The sequence below is a fragment of the Ixodes scapularis genome, unplaced genomic scaffold, assembly GCF_016920785.2.
Source record: "Ixodes scapularis isolate PalLabHiFi unplaced genomic scaffold, ASM1692078v2 PGA_scaffold10__122_contigs__length_95168666, whole genome shotgun sequence".
In the NCBI taxonomy this organism is placed as follows: Eukaryota; Metazoa; Arthropoda; class Arachnida; order Ixodida; family Ixodidae; genus Ixodes; species Ixodes scapularis.
In genome coordinates this window covers 87,967,337-87,989,339 of record NW_024609836.1, presented here as the reverse complement: position 1 = coordinate 87,989,339, position 22,003 = coordinate 87,967,337, and positions in this window count along the sequence as shown.

The following is a 22,003-nucleotide window of genomic DNA, read 5'->3' as shown; positions in this document are numbered from 1 at the left end:
CTGCCTGGGGGAACGCCTTGTGATGAGTGAGAGTGTATCCCCACCGATACACGCAACGAGTGTACGACTCTCAAAACACGAGATAAATGAGGGCGTCTTTGCGACATCGAGCCCCTCTTTGAAACCTCTGGCTGTTTTACGCAACTGTCGGTAGACAGCGAAAGTGGGCTGACCAGACGGTAATTTCCGAGGCGAGGTGAGAGTTGCGTGACTGCTTGGCGGCAACCGGGTCAGCGGGCGCTCCCGGGTCGGCCGGTGACGCGTTGCCGGGTCGCCCGGGGAGGCCCTACGCGTCGTGCATGGCCATTCACCGGGGACGAAGAGGGGCAATGAGAGCGGGTCTCGGAGAGCGATTCTGGTCTGAGATCAGGTGGGAAGCGGTACCGCCGTCAGCCAAGTGTGAGCTGCAGTTCCGTTCTTGGAGGTCTCCGCAACTTTAGACGCCGTCGAGGATACAACTGACGGCTCTTAGCATTACAAATTCCTAGAAAGAAATAAGTTAAGTTTGGTTTCGTTCACTTTCAAAGGTAAAAATCGACCAGAATAGTTTATTCTGATCATGAGCTTTACGGAGTCTTTATATTCACGGGACGCAATATTTGAGGGTGATGTTTAGAACGCATGCCCAGAACGAGCTCACATTAATAGCCTGCTAAGACCGGCAACGTTGATGGTGCTAAATGGACGCTCCAAAAGGACTGCCGAAGCTCGCCGTCAGCACGCGCTCAGCAGCAGCGCACACGGATATGGCCGCCGAAAAAAAAGAATGCCTATACGGAGGGGAAGTTCGTCTGCTTCTTTGGCAGTGGTTGTGATGACGTCAGAACGCCGAGCTCTGATTAGCTCTGATTGAAGGATAGTGGGTAAACCTCGAGGCAGCTTGCTTTGAGGTCTACCCACTCTCCTTCAGATCAGAGCCAATCAGGGCTCGGCGTTCTGACGTCATCACAACCACTGCGAAAGAAGCAGACGAACTTGCGCTCTGCATAGAAAAGCCCAAATCATGACTCGTCTGCTCATTGGAGCTGCGAACACAGCGCATGCGCAGGAACCACGTTGGCGTCAGAAGCCTCAGTTGTTGTACATTATTAGAATCGTTCACGTGGCAATAATGGCGATGAAAGCGGGAGTGCTCAGCATCTCTAATGAAGGAAAGCGAGCGAGGGCATATTTTCGTATTTCTAAAAGTTAACAAAATATTGTCTTTAGTACTCAGAGCATACGCTGACACGCGGTGTGTTTCAGGAGGGAGCGTTCGTACTTCGCCGCGTTTCTAGACGAATACTAACGCCGAGATATTTCGGCGGCGCCCTTTTCGAGCTGCCGTTCGTGACGTCACGATCAGAATTTGCAAGAATTCGCCTCGCCGGGAAGTCGTGAGTTGTAATCCTCTCTCCCCAGTTGCGAACTACAATTGCGATGGTGCGTGTAAAAATAACAAGGAATGCTCGGAGCAGGCTCTGCTTTGGGCGATCGCATTCTTGAACCAACCTCGTCACAGATGCCAGTCTGTCATATTATGAAAGAATCCAAATAAGAACGTCCCAGTGAGCGTTTGGCGAATCGCGAATTGCGACCACAGCGACGCTTTTGGTCGTCGCTAATAGACTAACAGGCTGGCGTTTCCTCTTTATTAGCTAAAATGAAGTTACATAATTTTGAAGAATAACGAGAGGAGGAAGAGAGACAACCACTCTCTTTGTTCTCTCAATTTTTAATTGTTTTTAATATGGTAATATATGAAGAAAAAAAAGAAGAGACAAGTTGGGTTCAAAACTTGCACATAAAATGCTCGTCCTTCACCTTGGGATGCAGGCTTCACTCTTACCCGGCGATTTTTGGAAGCCTGGACGCACCTGAGTGTACATGACAAGGGAGACAGGTGTTCGCTTCCTCAATATTCACGCCATCGATTCTACCAGCTAACTCAGGTCCCCATGATGAAAACCGCAAAGACGTTGCTTCGTATTCGTACCTTTCGCAATATATATCATAAAAAAATAAATAAAAAAAAAACTTGAGACACGCGCCGATGTCTGTCCAAATTATTCGAGATCCAACAATATCCCACACAGCCATAGAGATCATACATACTAACTCTAGAGGAAAAGGTCCGCCATTTTCCCATACATTCTGGCTGCCGCAAGCGGCGGACCATGCAGGCAGACCCTCGGGGTCCCAAACACGGTTACATCATCAGAGCAGTTTCGTGAACTTCAACAATCCACGAACTTACCGGTGGAAAGATATTCGCGTTCCTTTCGAAGCTTTCTTTTTGCATAGCGCGCAGATGTACGGCCTCGCGTTAACGCTAAACTAAACCATATACCCGGCTTCGCCGGTGGGGCGCGGGTGGGCGCGGTTGAGGAATACGAAACTGCGCAACCACCAGATTTCCGAGATTTCGACAGAAGGGAGGTTAATGCAGCGTAACGACTTTATTGCTTTTTATAAGCCTTAGAATAGCTCAGAATTTAGTTAAGAACGTTAAATTATCACTGTTTATATTGCTGAGAGTTTTCACTCTTGGCGTTTACCATGGCAACGTTGCTTTCTTTCTCTCGTGTTCTTTCGCTCTCTTTTGCGATCGTTCACTCGGGACCCCGGGTGTCGGCGCACGGGATTTGCCACTCCTCCTCACCCACCTTTACCCCCCTGCACACAGCATGTATAGCAGAACAGGTCTTGTTCCACGTTTTCATGGCGCAGATAGCGAGGGGGCACAAGAGCCGAAGAGCAGCTGGCTGGAGGGAGAATCCGCAGACGATGGGAATTCAAACCCGGCTACGGTTAGCAGCAAGGCCGTTCAGCAGTTCTTCGTTAGCCTGCGCAGTCATATACGTACTATCGACGTCGAATAAAATGCCAACAGTGACGGAACTTGCAGCGCACCACCGGCGCAGCATCGAAGCTTCGGTTGTGTTGGGCGAGGTCCCAACACTTCGGAGTAGGACGCACACCCTCGCAGTGCTCTCCACCCCGTAGAGTGTTTCCTAGTTTCCAGAGGCCTCCACGAGGCGCAGCACATGCCGACGGCAACGTGTTCCTGTGTTCGCATTTCCTTCGAGCCCGATTTTACCGGCTGTATTTGTCACTTCTCCTGCAGAGTTTTGTTTGGACGCTTCAGAACACGCAAGAATGCAGTCCAGAAACCAAGCAGGCATGATGAAAAAAAATTCACAGGCGTCCATGCAGTGTCGATGTTGTCGCTCGGCTTACGACGACGCATAAATTTGCCACTGCGGAGCAGACTTGTACACATTACTAACAAAAAAAAAGTAAGAAATTATATTTTCAAATACACAAGGATATATTGTGACTAATTACAGTTACCCTTTCAGAAAAGTAAGTGACCCTTACAACAAAATATAATCTGCCACTTTCCCGGCGTTACTTTCTACCTTTCTACCCTAGGGTGGGACAAAAAAATACGAGTGTTATGAAGGCGTTTATTGTCACCACCAGTCACACTTTTGTGACCTTGAGCAAGAGGGCACGAAGTTTCGAATTTAAGATGTCCGCCGCCGCGCTGAACACCCTTTCAACTGAGACGCTCACAAATACCTGACACACTGCATTCCCTGTTTTTTCAGAAAAATGAAAAAGGTCTCTGCCCCGGTGAAAGCGCCAATCTTCCTTACAATACAGATACCTCAAATAAAATCAAGGAATGTGAATATACTACTTAAACATATTTTAGCCGGCAAATATCGACAAATTGTGGTACAGAAAAATAGCCATACGCAGTAATTACACGTAAGAATTAAATTACATAATATGCCTTTATATCAATCTTCCATTAATTACCTCTGACCAGATGTCATTCCTTGGTTGATACGTCGGTGAGTAAGAGGATGAACTATTAGAATAAATAACCAGAAAAATCCTCGGGGGATCCCCCAGAAAACAAAAGTATAATTTCGATTAAAATGAAAATGTATAGACGCACGCATGCCGTGTCTACCGTTTCTTCATGCCGTCCGCAACGCACGTAGCACTGGCTGTAACACAGCTCAGTCTTCTTCAGCTAAATGTCAGCTGAGGCAACGGCAGCGTCACCCCACAGTGGCGGCGGTAACTTTAATTTTGTCAAATACGAGCTATAAACGTCTTACCTCATACTTCCAGGTCTGGAAGGTGTAAGCAAACACCTTAATTCTTAAGTCGTTATCATCCAGGAGCTAGGAAGAGCGATTCTCACACCGCTGTACCACCATCGCTGAAAGTTACCTTATATTACCAACAATTAACGTATCCTAATATTGTAAAAAAAAAACAAAAAACAAAAAAAAAAAACACGACGCACGAAAAATGTGACGGGGATGTAGGCGCCTGAAGCTTTTCGAAGATTAGGTGGAAAGCAGCACAAAACCAAATAAGCATTCGTGTGTCTCACAGATGATAAGTGTTCTCATATCTTTTGAGCAGCATGCCAGTTAATGCCACATCCTTTTCAGTCAATTTCTGCGTTGAAGTTTAGTCAGCGGAGAAAGGGGCGTCTTTTCCTGTTGTGACATTGTGCAAACTGTCGTAGTCACTATAACCGAAGAGGGCATTGTTAACTGCCACAAGCTTTTGGAAGTCGCGCAGTCGACGATCGTTTTGTGCCCTCTCCGCGTCTCCGAAAGCAAATGAGGGAAGGGACCAACAGAAAAGGCGCGCACAGATCCGCTACACCAATTACCGCACACTTTTTTTTTTTTTTGAAGGAAACACTGATTTCGGGAGTTTGTCTAAAATTGTTTGCACCGAGAGTCTTTGTATCAGTTTGCTTTCCCCTTTCGCCGTGGGCGAACAAGCTGACAAGTTACGGTTCAAAAACAACCAAGCGACGAGAAAAAAAAAAATGAATCGAGGTGTTATGTGATGTCAAGAAAGGATTTCAGCATCTCAGGAACGCCATTTGACAGTGCGTTGTTAGTGTTTTATATTCCCGCTTTTTTCCCGTCAATGAAAACGAAAAATGCAACGAATTACAATCATTCCCTTACTTAAATCAGTAAGGAAATTACAATTACTTTGTAAAATATGTAATTATAACCTTACAAAATTACTCGTAAATGTAAGGGATTACAAATAATTGCGTTGCTTACAACGGATTACGTAAAAGTCTGCTCCGAAGCAATACTTCATATATTACGTATCTATTATACCCGTATACACACAAAATTCTGCAAATATTGTCAGCTAAAACGTATTTATAACGTGTTTTATAACTACTTTCAAATACAGTAAGAGTTATGCGATTCCAAACAAACACATGAAATGATCAAATATAGAGGACGGGAGCGGAAACAGAAGTTCTGTTTTCGTCCCCGTTTTATCCTTTCATGCATTCGTACCTAACTCACAAACAAGGTAGTTTTCAATCAATAGTCCATGTGATTGTTCTGAACCAGTTTAGAGCAATCAGCAGTTCAGAGTGGAGCTCAAGCTTCACTTTAATGTATACCAGTGCAAATATTATGTTAAGATTCATGCGTTGGCCTGTCCCACTGAAAAACCAGTGTCTACTTTGACTTCTCGTTTATCTGCAACGTTTTCTTAACATCCATTGCACAACGATGTGATCCCCCCAAACACAGAACTTTTAGTTGCATGTAGAAGCACCAGATCTGGTAACAAAATAATAATTGATGAAGGACAGCACGAACTGCCGTGAAGGATTATTTTAGGTACAAAATCGCAAAGAAATAATGTCAGAATACAAACATTTTGAGCACCTAAGCTTGTTTTCTTTGAGTTCGAGAGGGTAAAATAAAACTGCTTTGCCATTTGAATATCAATGTTAATTACATTTTATATGTAGAACCTCATAACTAAAATCGGCATGTGAACGATTTATATATGCCTTCTTAGAACAATGCCGCCAAACTTTCTTAACAAGCGCTTGAAAATTTTTTTTATACAATTTGGTTGGGACACGCGTGTTAAAAAATAAATTTTAGGCCCAAAAAATTAGAGCAATATTGACGGCGATAAATGTATTTTAAATTCTGCGCGCAAAGTCCATGACGTCACGGAATGGTCCTACGCTCTTTCCACCTCAACGTCAACGTGATGGCCAAGTCGATCCCGGAAATGCCGAGAGAGAGAGAGAGAACAGATGGAAAGGAGGTGACTACCGACTAAAACGCGAGACACATGCGCGCAAAAATCCATCCGATGCCAAGTCCGATCCGGCAATACGACTGCTTGATCCGAAAAGTCGCGTCTCGCGCCGCCAATATTTCAATATTTTTTTTTCGCGTAAAACTATTTATGCAACACGAGTTTCCCAATCAAACTGTATGAAAATATATATATTTTTTAAAAATCTTTTTAGGGTTTTTCCAGACCTTCCATTTCCTTCTCCTACTTTTTTAGTTTTCATTTACTCCCATTTTTATAAAAGTGATAGCTAAACAAAAGTGTCAGACTAAAAATGAACCCGCACAAGTCAATTTAAATCTTGCAATATCAAACTATCTTTGACAAATCTAGAAAAAAATAGATTTCACCACGATAATGCAGTTTGTTGGATATAATAGCCGAAGTTTTCTTCGGGAATTGTGTGCAAGGCCCCGCTCTGGAGGGGTTCTTCCCACTGAGCGGGTGTGCGCTGCGGCGAAGCGAGACACTCAAAATCGGGACGCCTACTCCGCGGTTGTCGCTTCACTGCAGTGCTCCGGTGCACGGTGAGAAACGCACTCAACAAAACTAAGCCGCCAGAAGAGGCCGTTAACATGAGAAACAAAGCGAAACTCTCGAGCACTGCCAGCCTTGAATAGAGCGATCAAATCGAGTAGTACGTTATTTGAGGTGATTTTCTAGGGTACTGAAAACTCGCACACGCCTATCGTAAAGACCCGGCCAGCTAGGGCCTGAGACATTCTATTTGCGATATTACTCGAGAGAAATTAAGTATTGGCGCAATGTTGGCGTGATGTTCTCACATTTTGGCAGGATGTAGCAGGGTAAGCACTTTGGCGCAAATGGCGCTGAAATCACATCACTAACTAAATACGGCAAATTGAAAAAAAAAAAAAAATGCGCGGATGATTTTGTGACGTGATACGAACGGACAGCGTGAGCTGGTGCCTACAAATCGACGACGTTCTCTATCACGGGCACGTTTGCGCCGGAGAGAAGCCACTGCTTACTCCGGCGTGTGTTTCGGCTGCCCCATCCTTGAGCTAAAGGCTTAGAGTACCGGGCGGATATCAAACGCTCGACCACGAGATCCAATTGAGGCAGATCCCCCGGCAATGGTGGGTACCCGTAGTACGTGGCGAGATTGAGGATCCTGCCAGCACGAACACTGCGTAGGCACGTAGCACACGCCTTGAAGGCAGTCAAGTCACTGTCGGGGTACGGCGACTGAAGAACCTCGTTGCAGTCCGCCGGCGAAGACACCAGGCCTCGCGTAGACCACAATACTTCACACACAGAAGAGCTAATGGGTTATATTCCAACAGTCAGGGTGAGACCGAGCGAGGGAGCGGCTAGCGATCGGGCGACCGAAAGGGCAGGTGACCTTTCCCGGCGCCAAAAAAAAAACTGCGATGCGCGCAGCACGGCCTCCGAGATCCCGAAGCGAGCGAACGGCGCCAACGCTTCTCCGACCGTCCCATTCGTGCGGGGAGAGTGGTACTGGTGGTAAACGTTTATTGATACGTCAAGCACTCGCATATGGCCGTGCTTGGTCCTGCGACGGCTCCCCTGAAAAGGCGAGGCCAAGCCGGACTTTTTCAAGAAGAGAAGCTCCGAGTCTTGAATTATCTTTGTCCTAAGGAGGTCTGTGGCAGGCCTGGTCCAATTCTTCGGGGCAGATGGCCGCAGGTTGAGTGGGAGTGAGTCGAGCGCCTTGTCTCTGGCGGGGGGAAAATGTGAACAGTCCCCCATGAGGTGGTGGAGGTCTGCTGTGAAAGTTAGACTGCAGTAAGGGCATGTCTCGGGCTTGCCCAATGTTGGGGTGTGAGGGTGGAGGGGTCCTGGGGTTGCGTTTTGCTTCTTTCCCACTCTCTGTTTGGCAGTCTTGCTCGCCGAGATGCCCCACGGTCGTTTGATGAGTGGGGTGATGGCGCTGTTGGATCCGACTCTTCGCAGGAGGACCAGCTCCTTCCTGGAGTAACCTTTAGGTATGGGGTGTTCTTCCTTGGGCAGGGAGCTGAGAAGCTCGCCGCGAGTTTCTTCTTTGGCTCTTTTGAGGGCGTCTTCGGGGTCGTAGAGCTGGCCTTTGGTTGCGGGGAGCTAACGCTCCCGCAGCGCGAAGAGCAACCTCGTTGCCTGGAATTCCCGAGTGTCCAGGGATCCAGTTTAGAGCTATTTTAGTGTTGCGTGTGTCTACGAGATATCGGCGAGAATGAGGATTCGTCTGATGGTGGGACTTGTGGGGTCGTGGCTGCGACACCGTCTCCCAATATCCTGGCTGGCAGTCGGTGTAGCTGTTGACGGTTTTAGCCTGCGGGAAGTTCCGAGCGACGTGTTCCATAGCGTGCAAGACTGCCTGGGTCTCGGCTGCATGGGGTGTCTTGGCGGTCTTAGTTTCCCGACCCCATGTGCCTGTGCTGGAAATGTGCCTGACAGTAGCGGAGGCTTGGGGGCGATATGCGGCGTCTGTATATACCAAGAGGAAGTCGGGGGCCTCGAAGTGGATGGCTAAGATATCTTTGTGTCGTTGAGCGAAGAGTTGGCGGCGCTCTTGGTGTTTTGGCCCCATGTGCTTAGGTATGGCCCGTATGGGGATGCTGGAGGCGATGTCGGCGAGTTCCCAAGAAGGTAGATGTCCTCCAAGCTTTGCTAAATGTAAGATACTTTAGCCAAGTCGGCGGAGGATGGCTCTGCCTTGCCTGGAGTTTTGGAGAGCAATGTAGACAAGTTCTCGTTGGGCCCTGGCCATGTCTTGTAACTTGGGGAGGGGGGAGCACGTGAGCAATTCTTTCAGCTGGATATGTTTGGAGGGGCCTGCTATGCACCTTCGAGCCTCATTTTGGAGCCTTTCGAGCGCTTCCCAGTGGCTCTTTTCAAGTCTGTAGAAATTTGATCCGTAGAGAACTTTGAACATGAGTACCGCCTGGGACAGGGTCTTGGCTACCCGTTCGCCAAATTCGCCTGCCTTGTGGGCCGTCCGACGAATGAGGGCTGCGCTCTGCTTCCAGGATTTCGATATCTGAGTGATCCACTCTTTCGGGAAGCCTCTCGAATTGAAGATAATGCCGAGGATTTTATGGCTATCAGCTTTCTCGATGGGGCTCCTCCGAAAGTGAGGCTAAGGGTTGGGTTTCCGCGTCGGGCAAATATCATATATTTGGTCTTGTCCGGGGAAGGGGTAAGTCTTGTCTCCCTGAAAAAAGTTTCGATAATATCGACTATCGAGTCCTTGCTGCAAGGTTTATCTTCTCTTGTCGGGGGTGCTTTCTTGCGTCCAAATGGTGATTTCGTCGGCGTAATGGTAAATTTGAGGGATGGGACTTTCTCAAGCCTCCAGGCGAAGGGAGCCATGGCGTTGTTGAAGAGGGCTGGGGATAGTACCGCTTTCTGGTTGTGCCGGGTAAGGCCTTAGATGTTTCCGGACCGGATGAAATATATCCTCTGCTTTAAGAAGGCTTTGACAAAATTGAGGGGTAGGGGTGTGATGAAGCTCTGCTGAAGTGCACGGATGATTACATTGTGAGGTAAAGAATCAAAGGCTTCGCTGATGTCGGACATCGACGAGCGAGCAAAGCCTTCCTGGTTTGTGGCTGTATGCGTCCCTGGTTAAAAGAAGAAGGCTGTCTCTCATGCCCAGGTGCTTGCGGAAGCTGGTTTGGGTGGGGTGCGAGGACAATCCGTGCGAGGACAATTCTTTCGAATAACTTGCACATGATGAAAGAGAGAGATCGGGCGAGTGTTCTTGGGGTGTTTAATAGTATGCCGGCTTCGGGAATCGGCGTGACCCAAGATTCTCTTCACTCTTCCGAAAAGGTGTCGTGGGTTCAGATCTGATTGAACTATTGCAGTAGTTGTTGTTTGACCGGTGTGGGGAGATTCCTCAGCATACTGATGGTGATGCCATCAGGCTCGGGTGCCGCCTTGACCTTGCCTTTGCCGATTGCTGCCTCGAGCTCCCACATGGTGATTGGGTGAATCTAAGGTTGCGGGTCTGCGTGTAAGGGTTCCGGGTCGTACAGAGATGGCTCCGGAGTGGATGAGGGTTGGGGGAAGAAGACATTTCCGAGATCTTGTAGTACCGCTTCAAGTGGCTTATCGAGAGCTAAGGCCATGTTCTCAATGTTCTTTCCGGTCTTGCTGATCCCTAGCATGCCGTGGGAAGTCCTCCGCAGTCTCCGTAATGATGTGTGGCGATCTAAAGACTCGCAATGCTCGAGCCTTCGTTCATCTTAAGAGTTTTGGCGTAGTCAGCTGCTTCCGACGTGATTTGGTTGAGTTCCTGAAGGGCCTTTTGGGTCCTGTCGCTTCTATATTCCGTGAGTTTAAGGGTTCGTTTCTTCCAGAGCGAAAGAAGGTGTGTGTCAGGAGTGGGAGCTTCCATCTTGACTTCCTTCACGATGGCTGCAGTGTTTTTGGCAGTCACGATGCTTTTTGAGATGGCTGTCGATAGGTCCTGGGGGTCAAGGGAGATGAAGAGCTGCTGTCTGAATCGGTCCCACTGATTGGTAGTAGGTTTTCATTTCTGGGTTCCTTTTTTGGTTAAGGGTAAGGTGATAATGATGGGTAGGTGATCGCTGCCCCAGGCGTCAGGGTATACTGCCCCAGTGATGCGGAGTCTGGGATCGATGATGGTGAGGTCGGGTGTAGAGTCTCCCTGAGTTGTGGTGTTGCGGAGCCTAGTTTTGGCTTGGGTGTCGTTTGCCAGGGTCAGATGGGCTGTTTCGAAAGCTTCCAAGAGGGCCTCCCCTCTCCTGCTTGTGCCAGAGTAGCCTCAGGCTTGGTGATGCACGTTGAAGTCTCCTGCTATGAAAATTCTGTCTTCCGGGTATATGTTCCGAATATGTTCGATCCACCCGAAGTTGTGCTTTTTTGTCTGTGCCATTGGCTCTGGCTTCCGGCCTGATGTAAGGCGAAACGAGGATGACCTGGTGAGGCTGAGGCTCGAGGATTCGGACGGCGACGATTTCTTGGTAGACGCTGCACTAAGTGCGTGTATCAATTTTTAGGGGGGGTAGTGTTTTCTGAAGGTAAAGTAGTGCCTGTCCTCGGGGTTCGGCGACCTTCCCGTTGTTTCCTGTGGATAGATGGTGTGTAGAAGTGGTTGTATCCAACAATTTTGGGTTCTTTGAGGTTGGCTTCTTGGAGTAGCATGGCTGTGTATGCGAAGCAGGGTTGGCCGATGCGTGAGACCGTCGTTTGTGGAAGTTATCGGTGACGACAAGGTGACGTTTCACAACTTCGGGAAGGAGTTATTTGAGGCCAAAATCTTCGCTTCAGAGTCGAAACGAAGATTGAACATTCTTATATTGTGGAGCCGCGCGCGGTGTCCGCGGTTTTAGAGCTCCTCTTCCGGGCCTGAAAAAGCGCGCCGAGACATTTTACAAAATAAGGAAAAGGAAAAAATCCAGTCGCCGCCGCAGGGAGCGCACGCGATCAAGAAAGCGGTCGACGACGTCAAACCTTTCGTCCCACGCTTCTGCCGCTGCTCTTTTGTGGGGTTCGTTTGTGTTCTCTTGTTACAACGGCATTTACGCGGACTCGCGGAACGAGTAAGGCTACGGTGTGCGTGACATATGTGGCAACTAGTCTACGATGGCAATGGTCGATTATCGATAGACCTTTCTCCCTCGACAGAGATAAATAATTCTCGGAGGTCGTGTTCAAACGTTTTCGTGACGTATATTGCGGGACGTATGGATACGATCGACAGGTGAGAAAGAACTTATTTACGGGCTTTGTTGGTCACGAAGGACGGAAGTAGGGTTCTGCAGGCGGTTGCTTTATTCGCGTGATAGAATTGAATCTCGCTCCTCGTAGTGATCCTGTTGTGCAATAGACCCCTTTCACTCATGCGCCCCCCGACGGTGGGTTTTTCGTCAGTTTCTGTTCGCACAGCATCATGGGACAGCAAATCGCCATGTGTCGGTCAGCTTCCTCCACGATGTTGCATCGGAACGTCGTGTCGTTATTTCATGATATTTCGCCGCTGGTAGTTCTCTGCCTCGTCACGGGCGACGCCGCCGTCGGTTTCTGCAGCGCGCACCTTGCTGCGTTGCAGGCAGCAGGCGTTACCGCTTCCTACAGGGGCAATGTTTGTAATTCCTCTACTTATGACATCATGTTTTACGTGATCACACTGGCCGTGTTCCAAAATTTACTCGATCTTACTCCAGGGTAAGGGTTTTGTACCTTGGCGTTCTAAAACCTCCCTGCGTCCAGCGCTTTTCAATCTGTGTTGTCACGTGACATGACCCGCCGGAGTAACTCGGATCCATTTGAGTAAGATTTGGAACACAGCCACTAAGGTACATAAGCGTCGCGGTTCCTTGTTTTATTCGAGTCCAGCTAGAACCTACCTGCTTCCTCGTGCCCCGATTCTGTATATGCAGTTCCTGGTCTCGAGCGCCTATAGCTCGTTGTGGCCTTCAGGCATGGCCAGCGGACATGCACTACACATCGGCGAGCGTGAAATGCTGTGCAAAAAAAAAAATGGGTTGTGTGTGTGTTTATACAGCCTAGAACTTGGTCTGCCTCACAGGGGCGACGAGTCTCCCAGCTGTAGATGAGAAATTTAGCCAGTGCGGTACAGCCGCTAGCCTGGGGTCTTTAACGTGCATCACGCAGTAGTGATACACGACCGCACGCCGGTACGATGCTCATCCAGATCGAAACGGGCAGGGGTGGGGCTCGAACCCAGGATCCCTGGGTTCTGCAGCGCGAGCTTTCGCTCCACGTGCTCCGAGCTGGTGTGCGCTAGACCACTCGGCCACCGATCCTTTTTTTTTTTTTCTTTATTGCAAGATATTTACAGTGAACAAAGATTCACAATGCACGATAAATTTCACTTGAACATGTGCAATATTATATTGACGACGTTAGTGAAGGCGACGATAGAACGTCGCCTGTAAGGTTTGGAGAGGCGGTGAGAATTGTTAAAATTCTCTCATCATCGACAGCTTCAAAAATGCAGGCAACCACTCCAGTTCCAGACATACTTTCTCGTAGACAGCTGCTATCAAGTTTATATTTTCAATGAAATAATACCGTACTGGACGGGCATCCAGATCTGCGTGACGAACTGCCATCCTACATCTCCAAATAGCGTGCAGGCCCAGTAAAAATACGAGGTCATATGGGAAAGGCGTCCCTTCCACAGACAAAAAGCGTATTCCCCGAGCCGTGAGCGATAGGTCTTTTTTAAGAGTGCGTTGGAGCACGTCCCAGAACAGGATAGCATCCCAGCAGTCCAGGAACACGTGCTCCACGGTCTCCGGTTTCTTGCACAAAATACAGTCCTCGCTCCATGGTACAAACATGCCCTTTTTTGCTAACCATGTCTTTACTGGAAGCGTGTTGGTATGTAGTTTAAAATAAAAGGTTTTCACAGATCCGGGAACTAGCATTCTTTTCACGCGGGGAAGCACATCACGGTCAGTACTGTCGGAGAACAAAGAGCGATACAATGGGACGGGAAACAGGCATTCAACAAGATCTCGCTTCAGACGCTTTCGTGTGACAGAGTTTAAGTACTCTCTTGAAAATCGCACACTAAGAAATTGGTACGCACAAACAACCTCTCTAAGAAAGCCCGTTACTTGGCCTTCACCTGTGTCACACGCCGAAACAATGAACTCGGGTAACTCTCTGAACAACCGTACTTGAATGAGAGTTCTATCCCCCTGAAATGCTGTGCGGCAAACATCGTTGTGGCGTGTATCGTCTGCTGTAGTGACCTAAACATGGCGGCCTGTCCTAGTGCCTCTGCGTGGCACTAACTGCGCCCTTTTACGCGTGTAGTCATTTGTCAATATGCCTGGTAACATTCAAATTTTTGACTGGAACGTGGGTAACAAGCTTACGCGCGATTATTAAACGTGCTTTGTTTGTGCTTATGTGTTTATTTATACATTTATACTAATGTTCTCTTATTGCCTGCACTACAATCCTAGCTGTATAAGGTAATAATATTAGTGAATAAAAATATTTTATGGCAGTTCGAGCCCGCAAGAATCAGTTGATTGTAAATAATAAGTTTAGTATACCCCTGCCACAAGGAAAAGTTTTCATTAAATGATAGGCGTTTGAATTGGCTCGCGATCCTGAGTTGCTATACGAGTGCCGCGGGCTGAATTGCCAACCCCATAAGGTCATTCGATCAAAATTACATTAATTTTGCCATGTGGCCTAGATGTAATGCAAGAATCCAGTGACTGCATGCGCTAAACATCGCTTAAATTATCGTGACACTTGTCTAGCCGCCTCCGCGTTGACCACATCTGCCTGATTTTTACTGTGATCCGTTTTGCCGCGTCCAATCACTGCGGGTCTCGCCATTGTGTGGAAGTAATTCTGTATAAAATATGCATTCCTACAACGATAATTCCGTGGTTTAAAGTTTCCGACTTAAAACAATCACATTCGTTCTGCAGACGTCTTATACGCTTACCTCGTGCCATTTCGTACCAATTATTTGGCGGTGTAATGTTTCGCCTGTGTAATAAAGTGTTTCTTAGAGCCGTTGCTATGTGCAGCTTTTATTTTAGCTAATAAGACACGCGTCTGTGACTCAAAGCGCGTTACGACGGTCGATCCATGCGCGTTGCCTTCGCTTCGACGCGCGCACCCGATGGCCTTCCTTTGCAACGTCACGAGAACAGCTCCACGGCCTTGTCTTCTAAGAGGTGCTGGGGGTGGTGTATAGAATACCTTTAACGTGGGGAAGGGTTCACATAGGGCAAACCGGAAGCTGCATAAACGACAGACTAAGGGAACACGCACTGGCAGTAAGATCTTCGCCCTCGGGTAATCTTGCGATACACTAGCAATCGATGCGATTGTGGCCCAAAGCTTCAAGAAACTGTTGTCCTGAGCAGGAATCGTAACAAAATGACTAGGGAACTTTCGGAGGCGTTTTTTATAAGGAAGTGCGACGGCGAAACATGCATTAGCGCCCCATCGATAGCATTGCACGATTCGGAGGTGGCGTATCTACGGTACTTTGTTATCTCAAGCTAGAAAGATTATATGTAGATTATTGGACAATGTGTCCCCATGACGTGGATGGTTGTTGATTAGGCATACATGTTTTTTCTTCGGTTTAAGTCAGATTAAACCTCAGTTGCAAGTGTGCTCTACTCTGTGTGTGTCTTCTTTTACTGGCCCTCGTTTTTTAGCGCTTTTAATCCTGAAAGGTACCACCAACTAGCCCAAGTGAATACCCTTTTACTCCACCTTTTCCTTCACTTCTCTCCAGCGCCACAGCCGCCACACCTCACGTGCGCCATGGAAGCGGTGCCGCCTACAAGTGCGGGGCGCTCTTCTGGGTCGTCGTCTTTTACGAGTGCGGATGCCGCCTCTACGTCTTCTCCTGCTCGGCGACGGGGTCGGCCACGTAAGACTGAAGGCGGAGACGGAGGCTAGGCGTGCATAGGCGATACGCCACAAGCGGGCCGAGGATTCGATAGCGCTATCGCGTTCCACTCTTAAAGGCGAAACTTAAGCGTCCTCCGACGTTTTTACAATGGCTCGCTCTAGTACAAGTTACATTATTCTCTAGAATGCAGGTAAATCTGCCCGGTCCTATGCACAAGCTAGTATTGGCTTACATGGGATGAACATTTGAACTGTATTTTAAGAAGCAAATAAAGATTGTAATGTATTGTATCCTATTGCGTCGTAAATTAGTGAAAATAGACACATAATTTTAATTAAAACTTGCTGAGCGTCATTTAAAACAACTAAATAGATAATTTTCAGAAAGACTTTGAGCGCGTGAGAAGCGCATTAGTGCGCTAAAGTTAGAAACTTTAGCGCGCAACCGGTAGCCTTGTACCTAGTTCACGAGTTCAGTTCAGTAAACTGAACTGAACTCGTGCACCAGGTACAAGGCTACCGGTTTGGTAAGGCGCCCGCGCGATTTTGTAGTCACTTATAATATATCTCCTGCCTTGTACCTGCTGAACGAGTGGTAACTTAGTGCACTACTACGCCTCTCATGCGCTGCAAATCTTTCTGAAAATGACTGATTTAGGGGTTTTAAATGAATTCCAGCAAGTTTCGAATTTGAACCATAATCTATTTTCATTCATTAAAAAAGTCAATTAACGAAGTTTAGTTAATTACTTACCAGACTGTGACGGTTGCGATTGGTGTAATGTGGCGGTTGGTCGCCCATTGAGTGTCCGCCGAGCTCGAGAAACATATATTAAAGACGGCATTCATGTAACAGTATAAAGACGCATTAAAAAAAAAAAAAAAAACTGTTGGGAATAAAAAAAAATATCAACCGGTATAAAGTTCTGTCTCTTATGAAAGCGAAAAACGTGTTTCCTGGTTTGGATCAGTCTTGCGCCTCTCTTAAACACTCTTCTCGAGATACTGTAGTTCAAATGCTTTTGGTAGTATCTTGGTATCTTGAAAATGCATCTCGTGTAAAGTGTTTGCCACTCTATCTCCATTACATTTCTCACTGCCTTGTACTCAGTATCTCAAATACATTTTGTAACCTTAGAAAAAAATGTCGGCGAAGCAATCCAGGGAACTAGGGATTGTCAGACTCCAGGGCAAAGCTGAACCCGAACACAGAATAGGAAACAAGGCACGAGCAGAACACAGTCTCCGATTGCCAACAAAAGACCTCATAGAAAGCCAAGTACGCCCGCCTCTGTGTCCTCTTGTTTTCTTGTCCAGTTTTTTTTAAACTTTATTCGCCTGGACTTAAGAAAGGGCTGGGGATGACATCCGGATTTTACACTCAGACCCTAGCTTTTATCTGGAGCTATCCGTCAGCGGAAGATTGTGGCGCCAGCGCAACGAACCATTTTCGGAAACCGCCGGTTAAGGGGGTTCCAGTATGAAAATGCGCAAACACGTTTTCATACGAACACAGGCACTCCCTCGGCCAAGGAAGCCAGATCCTGCTGACTTTATTGAGCTGAAGTGACTTCGATTGGGCTTCCCCAAATCTCGTTGTGTGCTTTAACTTTTGCTCCGAAGCTCGTTCAAGAGAGTTTCTTTCATCTCCTTCCAAATGCGCGCATTGTTTCATCCTCCAAATCCTCGCGACCAGCTTTCCGCCAGGTGGAGTCATTTCTGAACCATTGTCAGACACAATACAAGAACGGCAGTCCGAGGGAAAAAAGGGGCGGGCACGAGAAAAGCCGTTGTGGAAAGGAGCTCGCTCCTCTCCACTTCAACTTTCCTTGTTTCCGCAGGCTTTTCCTCCTCGCACAGCCTTTCTCATGTTTTCTGATTCTGGAATCATGACCATTTGACCTCAATGTGCCAAGAGTGGTTTGAACTGGTGCAGAGGGGAAAGGGGTTTAGAAGCGGATATCTGGACACTCCCCTGTGTTTGAAGTTTGAAGATTTAGGTACTTCTCTTCGATTCTGACTGGGGAACAAAGCACTCGCTCTTGGTTGTTAATAAGCGACAGATGCTGCTGTCTTCGAGTCTATGTTTCTCCTGAGCTTGCGCGAGTGTCGTTCACTCGCGTATACTCATCCACGAGTATGGCTGCCTTATCAACTTCTAGCCTCTAGGTCGGCTGTTATGGATATGCAATGTCGGACTACATGTCAAATCAAGTCCCCCGAATCGCGGCGGGGCAGATTACGAACTTGTTGCGGAATGCTTCATGAGCAGAGCCTGCCGTCAAACGAAAGCAGGCCCTAAAATATTTCGGCACGCCTTATGTTGCATATCCCGAGTTATTTCGGTGTATAAACTTTACTTGCAGCTAAGGCGCTTCTCGGAGGTCATAAAGGTAATCTGAGAATTAATAGAAAATAGCGCACCCCTTTCTAACTATTCTTATATTACCAGCTTGCAAAAATTACCAAGTAACTTCGAATGCTATTCATTTACTTTTTCAAAGTATTTGTACTCTACTCAAAATAGTTCGTGCTAAAAGTAACTTAAATACTACTCTAAACGCATTTTCAAATGGGTATTTAGTATCTATTCTTAAATATATTTAGTTGATTATTTGGCACATCGCTGGTTTGGTGAGAATTGCCAGCAAAGACCAGCGGGGAACATCTTAGTGACATTCACGGAAATGCCATTGACACTCCCCCCCCCCCCCCCCCCCCTTTTTTTTTTTTCTGGGGATAAGCTTATGGCACGTTCCTGTAGGCTTAACTTCAGCAAGAGCCACTTGGGCTCTTGCTGAAGTTGCTGATTTTGCTGATCTGCCTACCAAAGCGATTGGTGTGTGTCTGCCAAATCTTGATGTCATCCGCAGAAATTAAGGGCTGACTTAGCTTTGGAAACTTGTGGCCGAAATAAATGAGTGGTACGTTGAAGAGCATAGGCAGGCATCCTCGTGGAACTCCTCGCCCAATGATATGGTCCCTGAAGTTGTTTTAATAAAAATAGTTCGCTGTTTTAGATCCAATTTGACAGGCGAGCGTCCACCCTTCGGAAAAACAAAAACTTTGCCTGGCTTACAGAAAGGCAGAAGAACACCGTTAGCAAATGGTTGGTTACCTTATTCGAAAAGTGTCCATCGTGAGATGTAAAATAGGTTCAGGGGCGGATCCAAGGGAAGAAGAAGGGGGGGGGGGGGGGGGGGGCGCGACGGGGGCGGCCGCCCCCCCAAACAAAGTCGACCCCGCCGCTTTCCCACCCTTCTCGGAGGGCAAATTGACATGGGTGGACCCCGGTGCGCTAGAAGAATGGGAGAATAGTATCCTTACAAGTTTTCCAGCCCCCCCCCCCCCCCCCCCCCCCTTCAAAACGGAGTTCTGGATAGGTTACGACGTCTGGAGCGGGTGAGCATCTATTATTGAAGTCCTGCAAGGCGTGAACCCGCTCCTCAAAAGTAAAAAAATGACCGCATCTCCACGTGGTAAATGATGTTGACTGGGGCGAATCTCTGGTGGTGCTGATGATTTTGATTTTATTGTCCATAGCTAGTGCTGATGGTGCTGATTTTTTTTTATTGCTCATAGGTAGTGCTGAGTTCCGGGTTGCGTTTCGACTTCATTATTACTGCTTTATGGTCGGTGAAATGCAGAGCCAGTGGTTCGTCTAGCGGATCAGCTTGGATCCGCTAAAAGCCGTGGGAACGCATCTCCACCGCTTAAGTCAACGGTCCATGTCAGAAAGAGAATGCGTGGTATGGAACGTGGTTATATACGCATTTGAGCATTTGACCGCAGCGCCCTCTCGTCTATAAACGTTGAGCCAATACATGCAAAATTTAACGCGATTATCTACGCATTTGACCGCAGCGCCCTCTCCTGTATAAACGTTGAACGGCTACATGCAACGTTTCATCCATGACAAGAACTCCAGCTCTTAAGTTACTACCACATCTCAGAGCCCCTTACTCGTCCCGCACTCGTGGACTAGAAATCCATTGGGGTCTCCTCGCACAGATTCGAATCCTGTCGACTCCGCAAACATTTTTTTTCTTTTTATATGAGCACGAACGCCGGCCGGCCAGACGGAAGGGCGGACGGACAAGGCTAGACCATAAGGAGCTTCGCCCTTGAAAGGCTTTGTCTACAGAGGCCTCTTTTGGCGGCGACGAGACAACTTTTTTTTTTTTTTTTTGGCACCTGATGTAGCACGGGTTTTGGGTAATTCGATTGCAGAACGCAGTGGCAATTTCGACATCTGTGCAACCCTGACGCAATGAGAGGGGAAATAAACAGAGTTGATACACAGGAGCCAGGATTCCACGTCTTCAGAAATGAGCGGGGAGACTTTTCTATCCAAAGATCTCCATTCACGTCGGCCGAGCGCACCGGGATGTCGGTGTACCAATTCTTTTGTATTCTTCGCACATCGCGATAATCCTCGTGTGTGCGTCTGGTTTTCCTTTCTGCTTGTCTACGACTGGCGCGCAACCTTACGCGTTCTGTAATAATATCTGTTAGATTAAAGGGGAGCGTTATTTTATGTGTTACCCGCATGATACAATCTGATATAGAGGGCACTAACTGAAAATTGGTTATTGCCGTAATTATTATTTATTTTATTTGCGAGCTTAGAAATCTGGTACTAACACGTAAGACGCATCGAGTCCTGTTTTCTGCTTCTCTCAGAACCCCCAACAGGCGTTAGAACCGGAAAGTGGATATTCTCCCTTGTTTCAAGGTCAGTTTACCTGCAGGCAACATGTTTCAGATAGTCAGTTGACACAAATGTTTAGTCCAGATCACATTTTCGCTTCGGTGAGATGTCGAACAAGAGAAAATTCAACCTCTTCGTGATTTCATGAATACGGCATCCTCCCTTTTCGTTCGGGGTGCTGCCTCAAAACTCACGATGGGTAAAAAAAAACCTTATAAATGCGAGAAAGGGCTGCTCTGCACAAGGATGTCGAGACGTCGCAATTTGTAAGGTCGCGTGCCTAGATGTAGGCAGATATGACGCCAACATGGCGGAGTTTGTTCTTTTATAATTGCACAAACGTACGCACTTCTGCCGTGGTGAGTTACACAAACTTCGAAATAATTAAGGTGTTTTGCATTCCTAATAAAGTGTACGTGATTATTTCAAGATGTTTTCTTTTTTGTGCAATAAGGGTATAATCTAAAATTTACATAATCACTGATGCTAGGTTCTGTAATTGCAAGTACATAAAATATTTCCAAACACGTCTCTTAAAAGCAAAGGGCATTGACTGGAAGTCATTGGCATTCCATGGAAGCACGGTTGTAACACTCAAGCTATCTTGAAAGCATTCTTTCTTTTTCTGGCAGAAAAATAAGAGTGATAAAAATCGAGATCTTTATTTCTTTACTTTTGTGGCTCATTACTGATGTGTGACTATTTAGTTGATTGCTTCTCATGTCAATTACAAACTGCAGAGGGCTGAGTTCCAAGAAGACTCGTTATCTTTAGCATCTCTTGGCATAAGGGACTTCTGATTTTTTTTTTCTGTCAGTATCCCGAAGTACTCGGAAACGCTTTTTGGGAAATGTATGTAGGGAATTTTTTTCTAGCAGATGGCAGAGAATTTCAATGATCGACATCGTTTTTTTAATGTTAGCTTGACGGAGAAATTTCTTTCAAAGAGCCACAGTATGCGAGCGCCTTGTCCCTGTCGTTTGTGTTATTTTCTATTGTCCCCAGCTGCCTGTTCGCGCTTTTAAACCATATACCTACCATGGACCAACTAGCCCAAACCAAAGTTTTAATGAGCTTGAAAACATTGCGGTGCGACTTACCCGAGTCAGTGTTTCTTTTTTGGGGAGTACGAGTGAGCTAAAAAAATCATCGGGGTTCAACGTTTGGGATTGTTGACAAATATCTTGTCGGACATCAGTTTGTTCCTAACCGGAAATCGTAGTGTACCTTCGTTTGCGAACTTCTGCTGACCTCTGATCAACACTCTTTGGGCACGCTTGAGTCAGGCCACCGTGGTACCTGCCCCAGTTAACACATTTTGGTTTGTTTTATTGAAAGCTGCACCGATCGTGCTTTCCTCCACGCCCACTGCACGCGGATTCTTGGTCACGTTTTCGTGGCCATAGCGGCTGCAATTTTCACACAGCGAATGACGCTCTTTGAAGACGAAGATTCAAGAGCGGACGCGAGAAACAAGAACGTGCTGCGGCAGTTGTGTGGATGCAAACTATATCTTATTTTTAAATAAATTGATCTCACCATTCAATTTCGTTGCGGCACCGCTGCCGGCATGCATCGTGAAGACTTTGCCTTTCTGCGCGCGCGACAACCACGCTGGGGGTCTGCGCCAGCAGAGTCCGAGACGACACGAGGCGATGGCACCCAAGTGGCACCTGCCTCCTCTGGACTAAGCTATGGCGGCCTTGCGCATGCGTGGAACGCTTAGTGAGATCGGTCTATTGCGTCGTGCGTAGGATTATAGAGCCGGAAGTTAGTCAGCTTCAATGG